The 20277-nt window shown below is 32.2% G+C and overlaps 1 protein-coding gene across 1 annotated transcript in view; it reads right to left on the minus strand.

Annotated features, from left to right (window-relative positions):
- The window catches only part of LOC118191680 (sodium-dependent phosphate transporter 1-B-like), a 319865-nt gene extending 301396 nt beyond the window's left edge, over nucleotides 1–18469 (minus strand). The window contains exon 1 of the mRNA XM_085819491.1: nucleotides 18314–18469. The gene's annotated coding sequence lies outside the window, so the exon portion shown is untranslated. The remainder of the gene's footprint in view (nucleotides 1–18313) is intronic.
- Nucleotides 18470–20277: the final 1808 nt, after the last annotated feature.

Raw genomic sequence — 20277 nt, forward strand, 5'->3', positions numbered from 1 at the left:
ATGCATCTCTGTTTATTGCGGTCATTTAACTTTACCCAAGATTCATCCATTGAGACAGTGACCACCAGCGGCCAAATAGTAAAGTCGCTAGACATTATAGTAGTTCGGTTCGAGGTTTGAATCACGCGAACGGGCTGGCTGCATGGGCGTTTTCGTGGTTTTTCCCATGTGTAACGTGTATATGAGCCAGTTCCCTTCGGAAGTCTTCCATGAAGGCATCCCTCCTTTTAGGCAGGTAGTTCGTTTCTTCCTTGGATATTATTTGGATTAATATTTTCCCTTGAAGCCAAACTTTGACGTTTTTCTCCTTTCTTTTTGATAATATTACCTATCGTAGCTTTAGATATCGGAAAACAATGGCTTTCACGATGTTTTGTACTAACTAGAATAATTTTCTTCGAAAAGAGCACAATAATAGCCTTCCATTTACTGCTTCTTTAAAACCGCCATTTTGCATAATAATAAAACTGTCCATTAGCAGAGGATAATTAATACTTTCAAAAATATAGCTGCCGTTAAAAAACAGATTTCCAAGCAAACAAATTTTGTTATAGCAAAGCAAAAGCGTCTAAAAAATGCACGAAAGCCTCTGTAATTAAGAAAAAAAGAAATTCGGTTATTAATATATAATAGCGATATCCATAAGAGCACTCACTATGTTTGCAGTTTTTATGTTCACATGATGCAATGTTGAAAGATGAAAATTGTTGAACTTTTTTTGATTTGAAAGACTGGAAGTATAACAATATATTTTATTGCTAAGAATGACACTTTCTACCGCTTTTCGCAAGGAATCAAGTAATCCTACCAGAAAATGCCTTAAACCATATGCTAAATTATAAACAGCTATATTTATTTCAATCACTGCATAAAACCAACGCTGCATATACTTTCGCATTTCACCTTTCCCGCCTCAATAAAAGTGAAATTCTTCGGCAGATTTCTTTCATTGACAAACAAATAAATACGTAAATAAATAAAATACTAATTTTAGGTTTTTTAAAGTGACATTTAAAAGTGAGCATTCACAAAACAAAATATTTAGTATTTTTGGAGACAAAAAACTAACATATATATAGATTAATGGAAAAACTATGCCTTACATTATAAGGTATTTTTTCCCTTCTTTCTGCATGCCTTCGTGGTGTAATTGGAAGCATACCCGGCGCGTATTCGAGAGGTCCAGGGTTCGAGTCCCGGGGAGGGCGCTGCACATTTTTCTGATCTCCTGCTTCAAAACATCCTAATGACTCTAGAACACTTCCATTGCAATATATCTCGATGTGATTTTAGTTACTAAAAAACACAAAGTTTTAGGAAATAGCGTGGAACTTCGGATCATGAATGCCTCACTTCACGGACAAATTATTTGAGCGAAAAACGCCTCAAATTACGAACGGTGTCTCTAGTTACGAATACTCAAATTGGCAATTTTCGCAAGGTGTTTTGAGGTAAACTATGCCACATAATCAACGCTCAAGAATTTTCAGAAATATAATTTTAATATTGTTCATTGCTTTGCTCTCATTAACAAAGCCTGGCAGCAATTGACTGAAGGAAATTATGTTTAAATTGTATCGTAGGCTGAGACTCTGAGAGGTTTGTCACTTAGGACTTTTTTATTATCTATGATTTTGTGTTCCTAACCATGGGTTAGAAAGTTAACAAAAAAGATTGGAGAACTTATCAAAGGACCATAAAAGTAAGCTCAACTAGAACTACAACAACAGAAACAGGGGAAAAAAAAAACGTCTGTGGAAGTCCTGTCTTGAAACGAAGAAGAGAAAAAGAATGATTTTATTTCTATGATCCACAAAATGCAACAAGGGTAAGAAGCAAAGTTTTAACTACATCGCCCTAATAAAGCATTAGCAAATTACAACACAAGTGCATTTTCAGTGACAAAGATCATGTGTTACTTTAGAAACATCTTAAAAATGGAAGCAATAACAAGATATTGGACAAATTTTGAGTGAAACAGAGGCCCAGTGAGTCTCCAGCAATTCGAGTGGCTCTTAGAGACAAAAAAAAAAAAAAAAAAAAAAAAAAAAAAATGAAATAAGATGCCTTCTAAAGAGAGTTATTTATATTTTCATGGACGGAAATTTCACATCCAAGCAATAATATCTTATTGTTTATTTATTATTGTTTTCCACTTATGTCGCCTTCTCCGTGCACTGTTCTTTATACAGAAGCAGTAAAATAAAATTACATTTTCGTTCTCTTTTTACCTGTTTAATATTGTGATTTTTATGTTTGTGTAACGATTTCCATCGGTTTGGGGTTATGAACTTGTGCATAAAGTACTATTGTAAAATTTAAATAAGTAATCATCTGTTATCCAGGAACAAATTAATCCATTTCATATTAATGCCGGACAAGAAAAATTGTTTCGGTTTACGAACATTTCGGTTGACGATCGAATGTCAGGAATCAATTAAGTTCATAAACAGAGGTTTCATTATACATAGACAAAACATTTAAGGCTGTCATGACTACTTATGCGCTTATTGGACGAAGGTCAGAACTAAACACGAACACAAAAAGCATTCCTTTTAAAATGATTGCGACTCGCACAGCTCAGTAAGGGCAGCTGCGGCATGGGAAAGAACTGAAAGTATTGTTAAATAAAGGTTTGCATCTCACGGGCTCTCCTCCATTCGTCCTACACCTCATAGGAGCAATTTAAAACTATGTATATTTACAGTGAACTATTGACACTTGTTTCAGGTTTTAATAGTAATTGCGAGACTCATAACATTGAGATCAAAAATGAAACTGCGAACTACGATTCTTTTGCGATAAAAAGGTCTTGAACTTTTACAAAAAAGAACAATAATTTAATTTTGCCATAGTAGAGATGCTCCGTAACATTTTTGCAAATTTCTTTTAAACTTTGCCAAGAATTAAAAAGTGAATATGCAATGAATTATCTTATAAGCGGTCGAATCTTCTGCAGAAAGTAAATACTTATAATCCCTGAATTTACTATAATACTACTTTTATAACACTGCTCTACATTTTGACAGTAGCTGATCACGTAAATGATAGTAAAAGAGTTCGATTGGCTTTCATTTCGCTATAATGCTAGAGGAAATGGATGTTTTTTATTAAGGTCTTATTGTGGTATAAGGTATTTCTCCTGCCTTCTTAGCATGTTTTTGTGTCCAGCACACTCGGCGCGTATTCGAGAGGTCCGAGGTTCGAGTCCCGGCGAGGGCATTGCTCATTTTGCCTGTCTCTCAGTTAAAAATCCTCTACAAGTGGGGGTTAGGTAAGATTATGTTATTTGAATATGACAAAGCTGCGAGGGCTACCTATCTAAGAAATGGCATTCGTTCATAGAAAACTTTCTGGGGCGTTTTTTGTTTTGTTTTGTGTGTGTGTATAGCAACAGTAAGAAAAGATTAGGAAAAATTATGTTTGATTTCCTTAAGGCGTATGGAATAGAGTATTGTTTATTTTAAATGTTGTTTTACTTTTTTACGAATTATTAAATGGGGTTAGATTTAATTTAAATGCAAGGACGACTGAATGAAATAATATTCAGGTAGATTCAATGCAAAATTACACACGGAGAAAACCATTAAAATTAACCTTGCGGCCAGCCCGTTCGCCTAAGATCGAACCCAAACTAAGTGGACTTAACTACTCAGCCACTATGACTATGAGGGAATACTGAGTATCTGCCAATGTTATGGTAACGTGGGAACATTTGTGTGAATAACCATTCGATAAGAAATAAACTTAATTTTAATTGAAAGTATAAATAGCATATCGCAAGCCCAGTGTAAAGGTTTGGGCACAAAAAATAGGTGTTACCCTTTGTTCACTTCAGGATACTTCCGTTAATGATTTAATTACAGCTAAAAATAAAAATTCATGAGCTCATTTTGTCAGCAGAGATGAACTGTCCTTACGGTGTAAAAACTACAAGAGATATACACAAAAGTTTCAACTGTTATTCAGTATCATACAGAAGAGCTAAAACGGTCCGAAAGTTCAGGAACATATCGCCTTTCATTTGGCATCAAAATATTACAAAGGGATGTTTATTTATAACATAACATTGCAACATTTCGTTGCATCATTTTCCCTATTAAGGAAAACAACTCACTAAGTTTTCATGCATTGACTGTCTATAAGCAGCCGTTTAAAGAACTTATCTTACATGAGAGTTTTGTGTTTTGAGTCGAATTTTTGCATTGCATGCCTGCTAAAGCTTTTGTGATGGAGTTCTAACAAATCTCTTGCCACGTCAAGAGGGAATAAGCCAAACAAGTTTTTTACAGATGCTGAATATGTGAAGTAGCTATATTTAAATCTATAAAATGTGAAATTATTCCTGTAACAAGAAAAGCATGCTTCTTGTACTTTGGATACAAATTTGGAGATCACAACCGACTGTGGACCGATCGATTTTCGTGTCAAGGATTTACACTACAAAAAAATCTGATATGTACACCACATGACTTCCTTGCACAGAATATTAAATTATACACATTTTTTCCTGCATTTCATTTAAACTTATTGAATTGAATTAAATCTACTTCACCAATAGCGCATAAACCACAAGAGAATAAATGCACTCTTTAAAATTCACTACATTTATTTACCATAGCGACACTCTGGCGCTAGCTTCACTTAACAGCATTACATCTCATTAATTTTATAATTCAGAATGCGCAAAAATTATATCATCTGGAGAATTATCTAATCGTTGCCACATGTTCTATTCAAATACTATAATAAATCTAAAACGATGTATAAAAGAAATTAGACAAATAAAATATAAACAGTTGTTGTTGCGACGCTTAGTTTCTCTAGATTGGCAACAAATTCACTACTCTGCGAAGTTTCAAATGTAAACAAATATGGCTGCTATGGTAAAAAATTTAGACTCAGCCGCACTTAAACAACATTCAGATTGTTTATAATTCTAAAAATATCGCATGCAAATTAACTATAGGCATAAAAACTTTAACCAAAAGATAAGAACAACATAATTCAATCATTTTTAAAGCAAAAAATGCACAACTTACAAACATATAAGAGTAAAGAAACTGAGCTCATGGAGCCGAGTGGGTATATGTATATATCTATTTATGTACTTCTGGTGCGGCCAATTGCCACCAAAAAGGGAGGTGCACCACTACATCTTATTAGCTGTCCTATATACAAAATTTCAACATTCTAAGGCTACTCGTTTTTGCGTTATGCGAGATACATTCATACATACGCACGTACGTACAGACGCACGAAAAAAATCTCTTCTGAATCCATTTTAAATCAGTTTTATAATTTTTAGAGGGAAAAGAGTCCTTTATTCTGTCCATACGTACAGATGTCACGCAAAAGCATCGTTAAATTGCATTCGATAGCTGTCAAAATGGATATTTTCGTTGGAATATGGTACTTGGAATTTTTCGTGATTACAATACTTCTTTTACTTCGTAAAAGGAAGTAAAAAGGACTGACTCCCTACACATCTTTCACACGTGGTACTTTTATAAACTCAGCGATGACGCTGCTTTCTCTATGCCCATTAACTTAACCAATACACAAAAAATTACTTTAATAAGAAAAATCGCATTCATTTATTTATTTACTTATTTTGATTACATTTAAACAAGCGTCCATTTTGGAAAATAAAAGGTACATTCAAGAGGCAAAACGTAAGAAGAAAAAAGTTTATTAGCTTGTTTTCATTTCTATTTTTCAATCATACTGAATACTCAAAATATGAATAAAACATTACTTATGGGGTTTAAAATATAACATGAATTTTCCAATAACTTCTAAATAAGATCCGGTCTTAGAAAATAAAGTGCATGTTTATGTTCAGGAATTGAAAAATTTAGTAAGGAAAAGTTTGGATCTTTTCTGCAAAAGGGCAAAATTTGTAGAGCAATGTAATTGATATAAGAAAAATGCTTGAAATCAAATTGAAAAGATTTGAAAGATTTTTGTCGGGATTTTTAAATTTTGTTTGCTCATTTAGCTCATATAGCGGTGACATAACTCCAGCATATTTCTGGTATAATAAGTAGACCTGGACTAATTCCTTGTGTGACTTAAAAAGTATATCTTTTTCTCTTAAGAAGAATTTTTTTTTTTAATTTTAAAGGTTGCATATAGTTTATAAACCAAACGCGATTAAAGCTTCATAATATATTTTATTCATCGTTGAAATGCTTACGGAATGGTTAAATTAACAATAAATTCTTCTCTAAAAACTGACTATGAATAAAAATCCACCTCAGACAATTTGATAGCTTAGAAAGGTACCGCAGAAAATTGTTATAAACATTTGCTAAAATTTCGAAGAAAAATCTAGGACCGACAAAATCAAAAGTGCTGGAAAATATAATCGAACCTCCAGATTTGTTGGACGCTCATTAGACCGTTTGCCCATTTTATGGGAATATCCATTAACTAAGATTGCATTGGTCTTTAACGGTCCGGGAATTCAGGAACTATCATTTACTGAGTAAGTGTCTGTTAATAGATTCAACTGTATTAAGTAATGCTGGATACTTCAAGGCAGATTATAAAACTTAAGTTCATACTTTTATAGCTCTTTATGAATTGTGACAAATGCGTTTAGTCCACAATGTTTATATGTATCTCAGGAGATAACTGAACTTCTGACGTGTTATTGACTACAGTATTACATATTCGATTCTAACTATAATAATTGTAAATAAGTTTATAGAATAAATACTTGCATAATTTTATAAGATACGTTTTAAATATTTATTCAACTCAGCTTAGTGTGTATTCTCATTCTGCAGAATAATATGTAAGATTTACCATGTAGCAGTACAAAAAGCTAAATTAGCAAAACGTTTTAAGCAGAATAATCACAGCAAATTTTGCATAACAACAAATTTCAACTATTTTTACTTTCTTAGATACTTTCTTATATTTTGATTCAAAACCTTAGACATATTTTAATGTTTCAATTAAAAATATTAATATTTTGAAGCATTTAATTATTAACATCTTTTATTAAAATTATAATTCCATAATCACAAAACTCTAATTTCAGTTTCAACTCAATAATAATAAGGGTTTACATTTTTCTAGGGAAGAAAATTTATTTTTATATTTGGCAAATTTATATTATACCTAAATGAATTGTAAAGGGATTTTTATTTAAAAAAGTCTTTAGATACTCTTAAATACTTGTCTCACATCTATAATGAAAAATGTGTAAATATTATTTTTTCATTTATTAGCACAGAAGCAGAAAAATTGCATAGATTTTCGCTTTGTAATCAAGCAAAATATTTTCTAAATTTTAGCCTAAAGAGCCTATTGTCACAGTTTTGATATATTTTGTAAATGTACAAAAGTTAAAATGTTCAGATATTTGTAACTTTATAATATATAATTTTTGTGAAAAGCAACACTAACAACAGGCGGCTAAAGTGTTAAGGAAAATAAAATCATAAAGCAGAAATGTAAGATTAAAGTTTCATTTATTTTCTAGAATCAGTACTTATGAAATCAGAAGAGAATAATAAAATTTAAATTTAAAAAAAAAACAGCATTAGTTTTGTTAGCTTAAGTATATATATATATATATATACCGATTTGAATGTGATCATACAAAGTTCCCTAGTCTTTTGCCTCAGAATTTTTTTTTGGGGGGGGGGTTTCAAAGTAAGAATTTTTTAAAATTTTATAAGGGATGTTTATTAAAAAAACGTTTACATATTTGTAATCTAATTTTATACCTGTAAGTATAATAAAAATTTTAATTAAAGAAATAAATTTTAAATTTATTATTGCATTGTTGGTGTATTTAATTATGGCAAAGCACACGAGGGCTATCTGCCTAAGGGGAGGAATGCCTTTCGTGGAGGACTTTCTAAGGGAAACTGGCTCAATTGCATTGTTGAAAATCAGCATTTGTAAGGATGTAATTAAAGCTAACAAAACAGATATTCGGCTTCAAAAACGCATAATTATACTACTGCAATTTTTATGCAATCCATGAAAATGGATAAACAATGCAAACATGCTTGTGCTTGTCATGCAATATTTTTTTAATTTTGAAATATGTTATTTTAATTTTATAGAAACAAAACAATTTTACTTTGATTTTATTTATTTCAAATGTGGTTATATAAAACAAAACCTGTTTCCATACAAGAGTACATAAACTTACTGAAATCAATAAGATTTTTTTAAAAACTTGTTTTTATATTGTACTTTTAGACTTAAATTCGAAAGTAAGACCACATTAGCTTAGTGATACTAACAGTTTCTGTTACATCAGCTTTTAAAATTTTGGCATGACAAGCGAAGCTAAAACCAAATATCCCATGTGTACTAAGAATTCTTCTTGTTTTCTGCTTTACATTTAAATAACTGCTAATTCGAGTACTACTATTAAAACTCAACCAATTGTACCTTATTTAAAAAATTCATAAAAGTATCTCGTGTTTTAACACAAGCATATCGTTGATCACATTTCTAGCTTAATGAAAGAATATTATTTTTCTGTATAAGAAATCAGTCGACTAATTTTTATGAGAAGCCAGTTTTAAAATTTAGTAATTTAGAACAATAAATAGTATAGAAATTTTTCAGTCTACAAAGAAAAAAAGCCTTTACTGTTCATCATTGTAAGATAGCTGGCTAATAATTCAACCATATCGTAAACTGCAAGTGGAAATAGTGCGATGAAACATGGAGAATGAAACCTCCGCGCAAATAAAATGCTTCCCCCCCCCGCCCCGAAAAGGCCGAAAGCATCCAGTAGGGGAAAAAAAGGCAAAATAAAAGCATCGTCACACCAAAATCTTTGATGGAGAACAAAGCAGTAATAAAACAAAGTACTCAATAATAACGTCGACACAAAACACATTCAAACCTTTAGCACTTTTACTCCGATTATGATTTCAAGGACAAAGAAGATAAAATTGATTTCTAAATCGCTTTCATTAGTCAATTTATAGCTCAAAATATTAGCTATTTACGTAAAGAAGAAATTAACGATCGCATTCAACTTGTTTACCGTTAGGTAAAACTGGATTTTGGCTTTTTAGAAACTAAGATGATTTCTAGAAAACTGTATACATTTTGAGGGAGATTCACATTAGTTTGCTTTCCTTGGGTAACAAAAATATATGATGCTGTGCTCTGGAATCCGTTGCATAAATGCTGAGATGTGTCGAATTTCTTCTTCATTTTTTAAATCTTTGCATTCTCGTTTCTAGTGAAAAATTCTCAAGAAAAAGAAAAGGGATATAAAATACAAATAAAGCAAAAACATTTATAAAGAAACTAAAATAAAAACAAAAATAATAATGATGACGATAAAATGATATAAAATAAGCTTCCAATCATAAAAATTCAGATTACGTTCCAGCACCTCAGAAAAAAAATGTTATTCACAAATAATTTCGTTACGCTAAAATCTGTGGATTCAAAATTCTTCACGTTTTTAAGCTTGAAACAGCATATTTGCATTAAACAGAATTTCTGATTTTTGATAGATCACGTTAAATTTAATATAGTGTTAAAGAACATAAAAAGAAACAGCAGATTTGAAAAATGCCTTTTAAATTAATTATGCTGCTTTAAATTTAAATTAATTATGCTACTTAAATTCAGCATATTTGCCATATTTTATAAACGTAATAACAATATAAAAATGGAGTCATTTATAAAGAATGAATACAAGAATCTGAAACTGAATTATTAATTAATAATATCATTATTTCTTACATAATTAACCTATTAATAATTAGGAACTAAAAATAGAAGGAATAACGATGGAAGTAAGTAGAGTTCGATTGTTGCTTTGCAGGGAAATGCAGCAACTTATGCAAACAAATCCCCTAAAATATTAATATATAGTAAATGAACTTAAAAACGTCATATTTACCAGAAAAAGCATGGTTACGGTTTACTTTATAATGATATTCACTGTAGAATAGTTTGCCTTTCAAACATTGCTGTTATTGAAAGCGCAAATGTAACATTCCAGTATTCTTGCGATAAGTAGTAATAATTTTATTCACTGCTGTTACTGAGCAAAGTGAAAATAAATTCATCACTTCATTTTCAGACGATCACGGGACATTTTGTAAAACGAGAAAAAGGAGCAAGTAAAAAATTTAATATGATAATTATTTCGTTGTAAATTAGTATTATGTACAGAATTTTCATATATCTAAAAAGCAAAATGTTGTTATTATTTGTAACTGTGGTCTTTTTTAATTGCATTACTTGCGCACGAAGCCTGCAGTAAATCTATATGAAAGGTTTGAAACAAATGGCTTTCTGTAAATGACGTGACAACAATTTCTATCTTGCCACAACAAAAATTTAGCAAAACTTCTTCGAGATTTTTTTTTCCTTTTCAATTTAAATATAATCATCATACTTAGATTTCAGCTTAAAAGCAAAACATTTTTATGATAAACAAATACGATAAGCTTGCTAATTTAACAATAAATCTGCAGAAATTCAAGATACAGAACATACACTGGTGTGCAAAAATTAAGGACGAGACGGTTTTTTCAATATAACTTTGTACAAAAGCTTTCCAAATCAACACATTTAATACCGTAAGATCCCCAATACGTAAGGACATGAGTAATGTAAGTAACACTTACTAAAAGAGAAATCAGAGGGATAAAAAGAAGCTTTATTGAAAAAGTAGCATGGAGCGCAATGCGACTGAAGGCCGAAACATCCCTGTGATGGGTGTCCAGCAAGAAACATCCGGTCTTTAATAGGGGATATGATCTCCCCTGACTGCTAGGCAGGTTTCACAGCGTCTGCCCATGCTGAGAATGAGGGTGTCAATGAGTTGTTGAGGCATTGCTGCCCATTCGTCTTGCAGCGCCAATCGAAGCTCCGGAATCGTTACTGGTGGTAAGGTACGAGCTGCCAAGCGTCTGCCTAGAAAATCCCATACATGCTCGATGGGATTGAAATCCGGAGATCGTGCCGGCCAATCCATACGTTCAATATCCTCACTCTCTAAGAGCTGTTCGGCAGCTACTGTGCAACATGGTGCAATGTCGTCCATGAAAAGGAACTGCGGACCCATAGCGCCTCTAAAAAGACGCACATATGGAAGAAGAATCTCGTTACAATAGCGGGTCCCGTTGACTGAAACTGCGTCGAAGATGTGAAGGTCTGTACGACTACCAAGCATGATGCCTACCCAAACGAGAACACCGCCACCTCCATACCTGTCCCTTTCAATGATGTTCGAGGGATGATTGCGGCTTCCCCGCTCTCTCCAGATGAGTATGCGATGAGAATCGCTACTCAGACTGAATCTGCTCTTATCTGTAAAGAGTACTCGTCCCATTCATTGTCTCTCCAATTCCGGTGTTCCCGGCACCACAGAGAACGCCTTCTCCGATGAGCAGGCGTTAGAGGTACGCACCGTACAGGGCGTCATGCAAACGGACCACCACCGTGCAGTCTTCTGGCCACGGTAAAACGCGATATCAGTCGTTCAGTCGCCTGTGTCGTGTGTCTAGCGATTTCTCCCGCTGTCTGCCGCCTGTTTCTTCTGGCCTGTAAGGCAATATACCGGTCATCTGCGGGTGTGGTTCCTCGTGGACGACGACTACTAAACCCCCGGATAGCTGTTCCTGTAGTTTGAAATTGTCTCCAAAGTCGTGAAACGATGCTGTGAGCAATTCCGAACTCTGCTGCCACACTTGTCACACTGCGGCCTTCCTCCAACTTCCCAATGATTCGACCTCTGGTAAACGCATCCAGATGTCGTCTAACAGATTGATTATTCGCCATTTCTCGCTGAGGCAGCAACTCGGTGTGATTTTAACTGCTATACGGCGTGCAATCTCTTTGCCAGAAATACTGATCTTACACCGACAACATGCTTTATACTACTCAGACACTCCCCCATTACTTCTACCTGCATATCTGCTCATGTGCTACCGTACATCACCTTACTTAATCTCCTGATTGGTCTTTCTGTCCTCTCTGCCTCTTCATTCAGCTGATATGCTAATTTTTCGACTTCGTCCTTGATTTTTGCACACCAGTGTAAGCCAGTCAAATACAGAACAGAAGTATATTGGAAAAACTTCTTATGGTACTTATTATTCTTATTATTCCATTATAAATTAACTCCACTTTTTATTTATAGAATAAGGAAAATACTTAATTATTCAAGACATATTTGTGCATTTTTTAAACTAAATAGTTTGAACACAAGATTTCCTAGCGAATATTTCCAGCAAGTGAAGCGGCAATAATTTTTAAATATTTTATTAGCGTATGAAATTCCAATAATAAAAACAAAACTCTCGATTTCAAACATTAAAAATTTAAGGTACCATGGGCGGTGCAGACCGCTTTGGTTATCTCGAGGCAAGTTTCTTCATATAGGTCTTCCTGGGGGAAATCACTAATTACTTAATTTGTTAACATTATAAGATATATTTAAAATACCTGATATGAAAAATGTTTAACATTTATACTGTTTCTTCCAACAGTAAAATGAATATGATATACATGAAGTCACATGACAAACTGCTATAACATATCTTTAAACAATACTTGAGGCTATTTTTGCTAAATGCGATTGAAGAAACTCGTTTCAAATTAAATTCAAAAACCGATTTAGAAACTTTCTTTTATTTTTTCGGAGACGGGTTCTGCACTATGTTTACCCTATTCCTTTATCTAACATTTTTATATTTTATTTCTTGCAAATTATTGAAATTATTGGCATTTTTCTGACATATAATATATTTAAGTTAAAGATACGAAAAACTGGCAATTAATAAAGAACAAAGTTCATTATTTAATATCCCTGTTTTTACTAAGCTACAAATAATGCTTTTGTATAAAATTCAATTTTAAACTGTTATTCAACAGAATCAGTTAATTTAAATTTCAGTAACAGCAATTTTAATTTTCATTATCCTTAAAGCATTTTATTAACGAGTACATATATATATATATATATACTTTTTGGTAAAAGTGGCTACCACATGCGCTTTGGAGAAATTTAAAATTAATTTGGCTAAAAACTTTAAACAATATGGCAGCCTTAAAAATTTGCACCCCGCGATATACGGGAGGAAACAGCATTTTAGTACTTTCTGATTTTCACCTATATTCAACTGCACCATCTGACAAAAGTTAAGCTGGTAGTTAGGTCCGAGGTTCGAATCCCGCGAACGGGCTGGCTGCATGGGTGTTTTCGTGGTTTTCCCCATGTGTAACGTGTATACGAGCCAATTTCCCTTAGAAAGTCCTCCACGAAGGCATCCCTCCCCTTAGGCAGATAGCCCTAGTGTGCTTTGCCATAATTAAATACACCACGACAGCAGTTAATTCTTCAACCTAAAAGGGATACAAACTATCGGCCACCACGAGTATTGTTTTTCCCCTGCGGTTTTTCGCATTTCATTTTCATTGCCTCCTAATAAGTAATTTCATTTGATGACCAATTTTGCACTTTCTCCCAGTATGCGAAATTCGGTGCTCTTGAGGGCAAAAAACAACTGTTTCTATTCAGCTGACGGAAAAATTAAATATGGTTAACATTTTGCAGCGGGCCGGGAAATATTAAGGAAAAAACGAACGATATTGCAAAGAAATTACTGCTGATTTCTCATTCGATGCGTAATTAAAAATGGTCAGTATTTTAAAGAGAGAAAAAATGATGAAGAAACAATATCTCATGGCCTACACAGAACTTGGAAATCAAATGTTTCACATTTCATAAGCATGACAAAAAAATTATTGTTTCTTTTCCAATTGATTATACATTTAAAATGACAGTCATTTTAGAAGACAGATATTGAATCGATGATACATACATATTACTTCGATTGCTTCCATAAATTTCTTACCAAAAATTATAAAATTTAATATTTAGGCATAATCTGAGTCGTAGAATCGAAATATGGAAAAAAAATGGAATGTTATTTCAGAAAAAGTCCGATTTTGTGTCACTAATATATATCCTAAGTCGTGCTTTCGAGACATGGAAAACACAATTTGAATTTCGTCAATCGGTGCAGTATAACGGGAGATATAAACTTTTTTTTGCGGCAGTGTAACTAATCTTTCTCCAGGAAAATTTCAGAACTTTTAAACTTTTAGCAAGCCACTGGAAGAGACGTGATGTTAAAGGAGTCTTACTGCTAAATCAGAAATAAAAGGTATATGTTCGGATTCCCGTGTAAATTTTTGGTTATGTATATATTACTCTCCTCCTTGCAGGTGTAAGATCAGACACCTCTTGCAAAGAATCAGTTCACTCCCCGGTTAAAAATCTCAGTAAATGCTTAATAGTTAATCGTTTAAAAAAACTGCAGCCGTTTACTCAATCGTTTAAAAAACTGCAATCTCAAAACTTGAGATTATGGGTAACACTGTGGATAATTTACCATTAAAATTTTTAAATATTTTTTAAATACTTAAAAAATTTTCAAAAATGCAAAAATGTTGTTGTTGTGACCAATCTCGCTTATCTGATATCAGAGCAAGCCAACGAAATTCATCGTGGCAAGAAGGCAAGATTGCGCCTATCGTTGCAAAAACTTTGTTTGATTTCACCATACAGATGACAGTATAACTTTGTTGAGTTCGACTCCCAGTTTTGAAAGACAGCAACCCGGGGGGGGGACGGATCCTAGGGTCTCCCACCAGCAACATCTCAAGAGGACTTTCGGCAAGCCTCATATTTAGAGTGCCAACATGCCGCACAGACATTACACCTTTACAAACGTCCATGCCTTCTCCGGGATTTGAAACCTAGCCTTTCGGTACAGCAGTCAGAGTTACTAACCACTACCCGGTTAGACGGCAAAACGCAAAAACAATAAGATTAAAAGTATATATTACAGGATACTACAACCCGATCTTAGTATATAGATTCCAGTTTAACATCTGAAATACGTTTTGCTAAACAGTTACAGTTACAGTAGGTCTATTTATTTAATAATTAGTCATCCAAAAATTAAAAATGAAGAACATAATCCTCTAATTTAAAATAAACTGTTCCTAGGATAGTATTTAATTGAAATTAACTACTTTTGCTCACTTTTTTAACAAATAAAAGACTTAATACGTAGCTGCGCATATTATTCGCTGGAACCCTTAAACATGAGGCTTGCAAACAAATACCTCTTTCAAGTGGCAAAACTTTCTTTTTTAACAGAACACCGATTTTCTCAAGCTGTAAACAATAGACACCTCGAAGTATTTAGAAGACTGAAGTATTTATTAAAACTGAAGTATTTACTAAACTGAAAAGTATTGCTCACTCTCTCAAAAAATAAACTGGACTTTCTTAGACATCGTAGCCTCAAATGCAATTTATTTACTCGAGCATGACAATGAAACAGCAACAAAATATATTCGTTTTTTATTTGTGGTCTTGTATTACACTTTAATTGTAATTTAATTATCGATAAAAATTATTACTTCAATTTTGTACAACAAAATGGCCTAAAATATGGAAGTTCATTGTTTTTGACCAATATGGAATAACATAATCTTTACTGCCGGAATCTTTGAAGTTCTTCATGTCATACCACTAAATTTCCACCCATTGAATTCAAATCATAAAAATTATTACTTCAATTTTGTATAACAAAATGGCCTAAAATATGGAAGTTCATTGTTTTTTACCAATATGGAATAACATAATCTTTACTGCCAGAATCTTTGAAGCTCTTCATGTCATACCACTAAATTTCCATCCATTGAATTCAGATCAGAATAATATAAAGTCAGAACTTTGTTTTTATTGTATTACGAGATGTTAAAACCGGAAATGCGAAAGGACAAAACAAATATAGAACTTGCCGACAGCAGTTGAGAGTTCCATAACTCAGTTCTTGAGACTTTCAGATTTAATGTATCCAATCTATTCCAGATGTAAATGACTTAATTCGACTTTAATAACCTCTTTTCTCATGAATTATTTATTTCAACACTCATCTACTTCTTGCACTACAAAATATTTTTTCCCCTTACACTTAGCAATACCTCGAATTCATCAAATTAACTAAACGTCCACCACGTATTTTATATTCCCTACCAACTTGCTCAAATCGAGTCCTCACAAAATTAGATGTTCATCACACATGAATATTTTCTTTTTGCACAATAAAAGTACAATATGAAGTCATATTATTAAATAGTATTTTGGAGCAAAGGACCGCTTTTTTCAGGGAAAAAAGACGCTTTAAATCAAATAAAGCATTAATTGAGTATACATGGTTATACATTCATTAATCTACAGTTTTAATAAGGAATATCTTTTCTTCAATGACCAATTATATTCATGCAGTTCAGTTTATAAATTAACATAACCTTTTATCAAAATACTACTGTTTAATCGCCATTAATTTAACTAGGTATTTCAACATATTTCGCTTTTGTACGATTATTTCATAACTTCAAGTAATTCAGAAACTTTGTAAATTGTTTGGAAATAATGTCGCTTCAGTTTAAAAGATAAGTTTAAAATAATGAGTAAAGAAAATCCGCATAGAAATCCTATGTATACGAAAGCTTATGCACTTCGTTTATGAAATAAAACATAGATATCGTTTTTAAGATTTAATAAAATTATAACCTTAAATAAGGGCCATGCTCAGAATACGCTAAGTGTTGCCATTCCTTATATAATAAATGGGAAAGGGCTCAAAGCTTAATTATAATTAATTAAATAATATTGGGAAAGTGATTAAAATGAATTTAGGCGTGTTATTTTGAGATACGTCTCTTCTAAAAAATCTATCGAAACGACTGTGGTATTTTATAAAAAGTATGTAACTATGTTAATGCACTTTACATTCATTTATGATATTTATTTCAGATCAATTCGCAAAAACATTTCATTTTTCAGAACAGTATTAATGGATTTAAAATTGATAGATGATGCTTATTCCAAATTAGTTGACGAAGTTTTTCAACAAAACAAATTTTCCCTCGAAAATACCTTAAATCATTATTATTTTAAATATTTCCTAAAATAATAATTTTAATTTTTAATTTAATTAAATCATCTAATAATATTCGTAAAGTATAATTTTTTACGTTGTCACTTATAACAAAAATGAATAGATAAATAGGGAAAAAACAAAATCAGAGTGCTTTTCCTAAGGTACATTTATTATTTAATGTTATTTAATGTTTCATGGTATTAATAAAATGTACTTTACTTAGTTTTCAAGAAAAACTACCTTCCTTAAAAGTATCATGCATTAAATTTCCTGTCATTTACTAATTTTAACAGATGAATAATGTAATGCAATGTCAAACTATCCCAATATAAAAATTTTAAAATGACAAATTTAATCACGTGTTTTATGCTACTCTAAATTTGATAGTTTTCGAATTCAAATATTGCTACGCTGTTTAAAAATATTCATTTCTGCCCCAAAGCAATTCAAAAAGAATTTTCCGCTGCAGTATGACAGATTTTTTCCTCCCCGAAACATTTTCAAATTTCAACTTTTCTTTTTAATTTTCATTACCTCGGTTTTTTATAGGCGATAAAATAAAAATTATAGATAACAAGTAATATACTGTTAAAAGTAAACTAAATGTAAAATATTGTGAGAATTTTTTGTAATCATTTCAATGAAGATTCCCCCCCCCCTTTCTTTCTTTCTTTTTTTTTTTTTTTTTTTTTTTAAATTTGCACGTCTTCACTGCTCCTACAGTTTGAAAGTTCAAAGTACTACATCAGAGAATGTTTGTAATATTATAATTTCTCTTTATGAAAATTTATTAACACTTTTAAATCGAAAATTTGTTCATTTTAACTAATTTTATTTAACTAAAATTAACTCCCTAATTAACGTGAAGTTCTTGCACTTCACGTTCATTAGAGCTAAAAATTGAGAATTACACAGAACCTAATATGTTTATTCACTTACAATACGGTAAGCAAAAGCAGATGGTGTTCGTGCATTCTTAGTGCATTCGAAATGGATTCGGTAAAACAATATCTCCAGTACTCGAAACAAAATAAAGTGAAATTGAATGAGCGTAAAACTGCGACCCACTTTTTCAGTTAGGTCTAGAACAGTGGGTTATAAATTCGAGCATCCAATTGACGTGCACGTGTTTAGAGACACTGTTCTTTCTGAAAGTTGGCTCTCATCAGATAGGAAGAGATCCAAAACAGATCATTTGGTGAAAATGACTGTTCGAAGAAAAATAAAGAATATAGGTAGAAGATCTGAAAGGAGTCCTTTCTTGTTAAAACTTCGCTTTTGTGAAAAGTAACATAAACAAAAATATGTTCGAAAACGTACTTATAAATAGTACTCACCTGCTGGCCAAATCCCAAAAGCTGGGGAAAAAGAGCTAGCTCTTCTTGATCGCGAGAAGCACGACGCGGGAAAGGGAGAAGAAAGGAGTTCGAACGGCAGCTAAAGGAAGGTAATTATCCTATCCAATCACACTTCTCGATGTGAGACAGCAGGAAAAAAAAAAAATGAAAACGAAAACAGTATTGCGCGCAGGAAAGCACAAACTACAGCTAGATCAACACAGTAGTTGCACAGCGACTGTTGGCTTTCGTTTATTACTGTTAGTGATTCGCTTCAGCAGGCTGGAATAAGTAGCCGAGCTGACGGAGTCGAGGTTTTATCGCTCTTTGGAAAGATGCGCGAATTTGCGGTGAAAAGAGAGAAAAAAAAAGAGAGAGGAGAGAGACAATAGAAAACGATGGAAGGGAAAAAAATGCTTACTCTTTTAATCGGTATCTGTTAAATTAGTGTCAGAAATATAAATTTCAGTATTAAATATATAACTTATATAAGTCTTTATTATTTTCAGCATGAAATGGAAAGTAAAAAACATCTTGTATTGATAGAATATTTCACAGTGTTGTTCTTTATTATTTTAATATAACGATTTTATGCTTAAACGGAATTTATAAATCATTTATTCTCTTTTCAAAATGTACATTTAGGAATAAATTAATATTTAGGATAAAATTTATATTTAGAATTAATAATTATATTTTAATATAGTTTATTAATTTAATATAGTCCAGCGCGATTCTCAAACGGTGGTACGGAAGAGAAAAATAGTTGGTACGCAAAGAATCAAAGTATTTTTAAATATTAAGTTCAAAAATCTCGCGAAGAAAAAGAACAATTGATAGAAATTTTCTCTGATTGAACTCTAACTGGAGATTTCAAAAATAACACACTTGTTAACTTTTGGCTGAACTAAAAAAAGAATTTAAAGGCATTTTAAATAAAGCTATTAAATTTTTATTGCCTTTCTGCCCACCTATTTGTGTGAACAAGGATTTTCTTCCATGTTCTATTTGGAGGGGAAGAAAAAAGAAGTACAGAACAAAATTAAAAGTGGATCTTAATTTACGTTTAAAGCTAACTGAAACATGACCAGACATAAATAAATTGATCTCTCTTAATCAAACCCAAATTTCACAATAAATTTTAGAATTAAAGTATTATAACTTAAATTTTGATAATTAAAATGGTAACCAATTTTTAATCTAATATTTTTTATGTGTGTATATTTCACAGAAAGAGCCAGTAGTATGTGCAAATGGCAAAATATATTTTTTTCTATTGAGAAATTGGAAAAAATAACCATTGTAAAATGTAGTGGTGGTACTTAAGTTTTTCAGTTTTTGTTTAGATGGTTCGCGTTAAACAAAAGGTTGAGAACCACTGATATTTGGGCATTTCGAATTTATCATCTCAAATTATTGCAAATGGTTAAATAAACATAAAAAGTATTTTTGACCATAGAATTTAAATAAATATATTTAAAGTTTTTGTCTAATTTACTGAATTCGGCTTACATTAGCAAGTATGCATTTGGTTTTAAGGCAAAATTCTACTTTAGATGTCCTTTACACCTTGACTAAAAGGAGGCATTTAGTCTGAGATCGGAAATTTTGACATCGGAAATGTTCTAGTAGAATCATTTCATTTTCAGCCGTTGCATGGGTGTTTTCATGGTTTTCCCCATGTGTAATGTGTATACGAGCCCCACGAAGGCATCCCTCCCCTTAGGCAGATAGCCCTAGTGTGCTTTGCCATAATTAAATACACCACCACACCACCATTTTCATCCGTTACGTTGAGTTACATTATAGATATTTCATTTACTTGCCCTAATAAGTGTACGGGATATAAAGTGTTAATATTTAGCGCGGCATCAGTTCTCAGAGTACTCCCATTTGGCAAAACGTAAGATTTTTAATTTATATTTCTAATTTATAATTAATTTATAGTTGCTTAATAAATTGAT

The sequence above is a fragment of the Stegodyphus dumicola genome, chromosome 6 (assembly GCF_044657685.1).
Source record: "Stegodyphus dumicola isolate Sdum_Otavi_A_Nest chromosome 6, ASM4465768v1".
Taxonomy (NCBI): Eukaryota; Metazoa; Arthropoda; class Arachnida; order Araneae; family Eresidae; genus Stegodyphus; species Stegodyphus dumicola.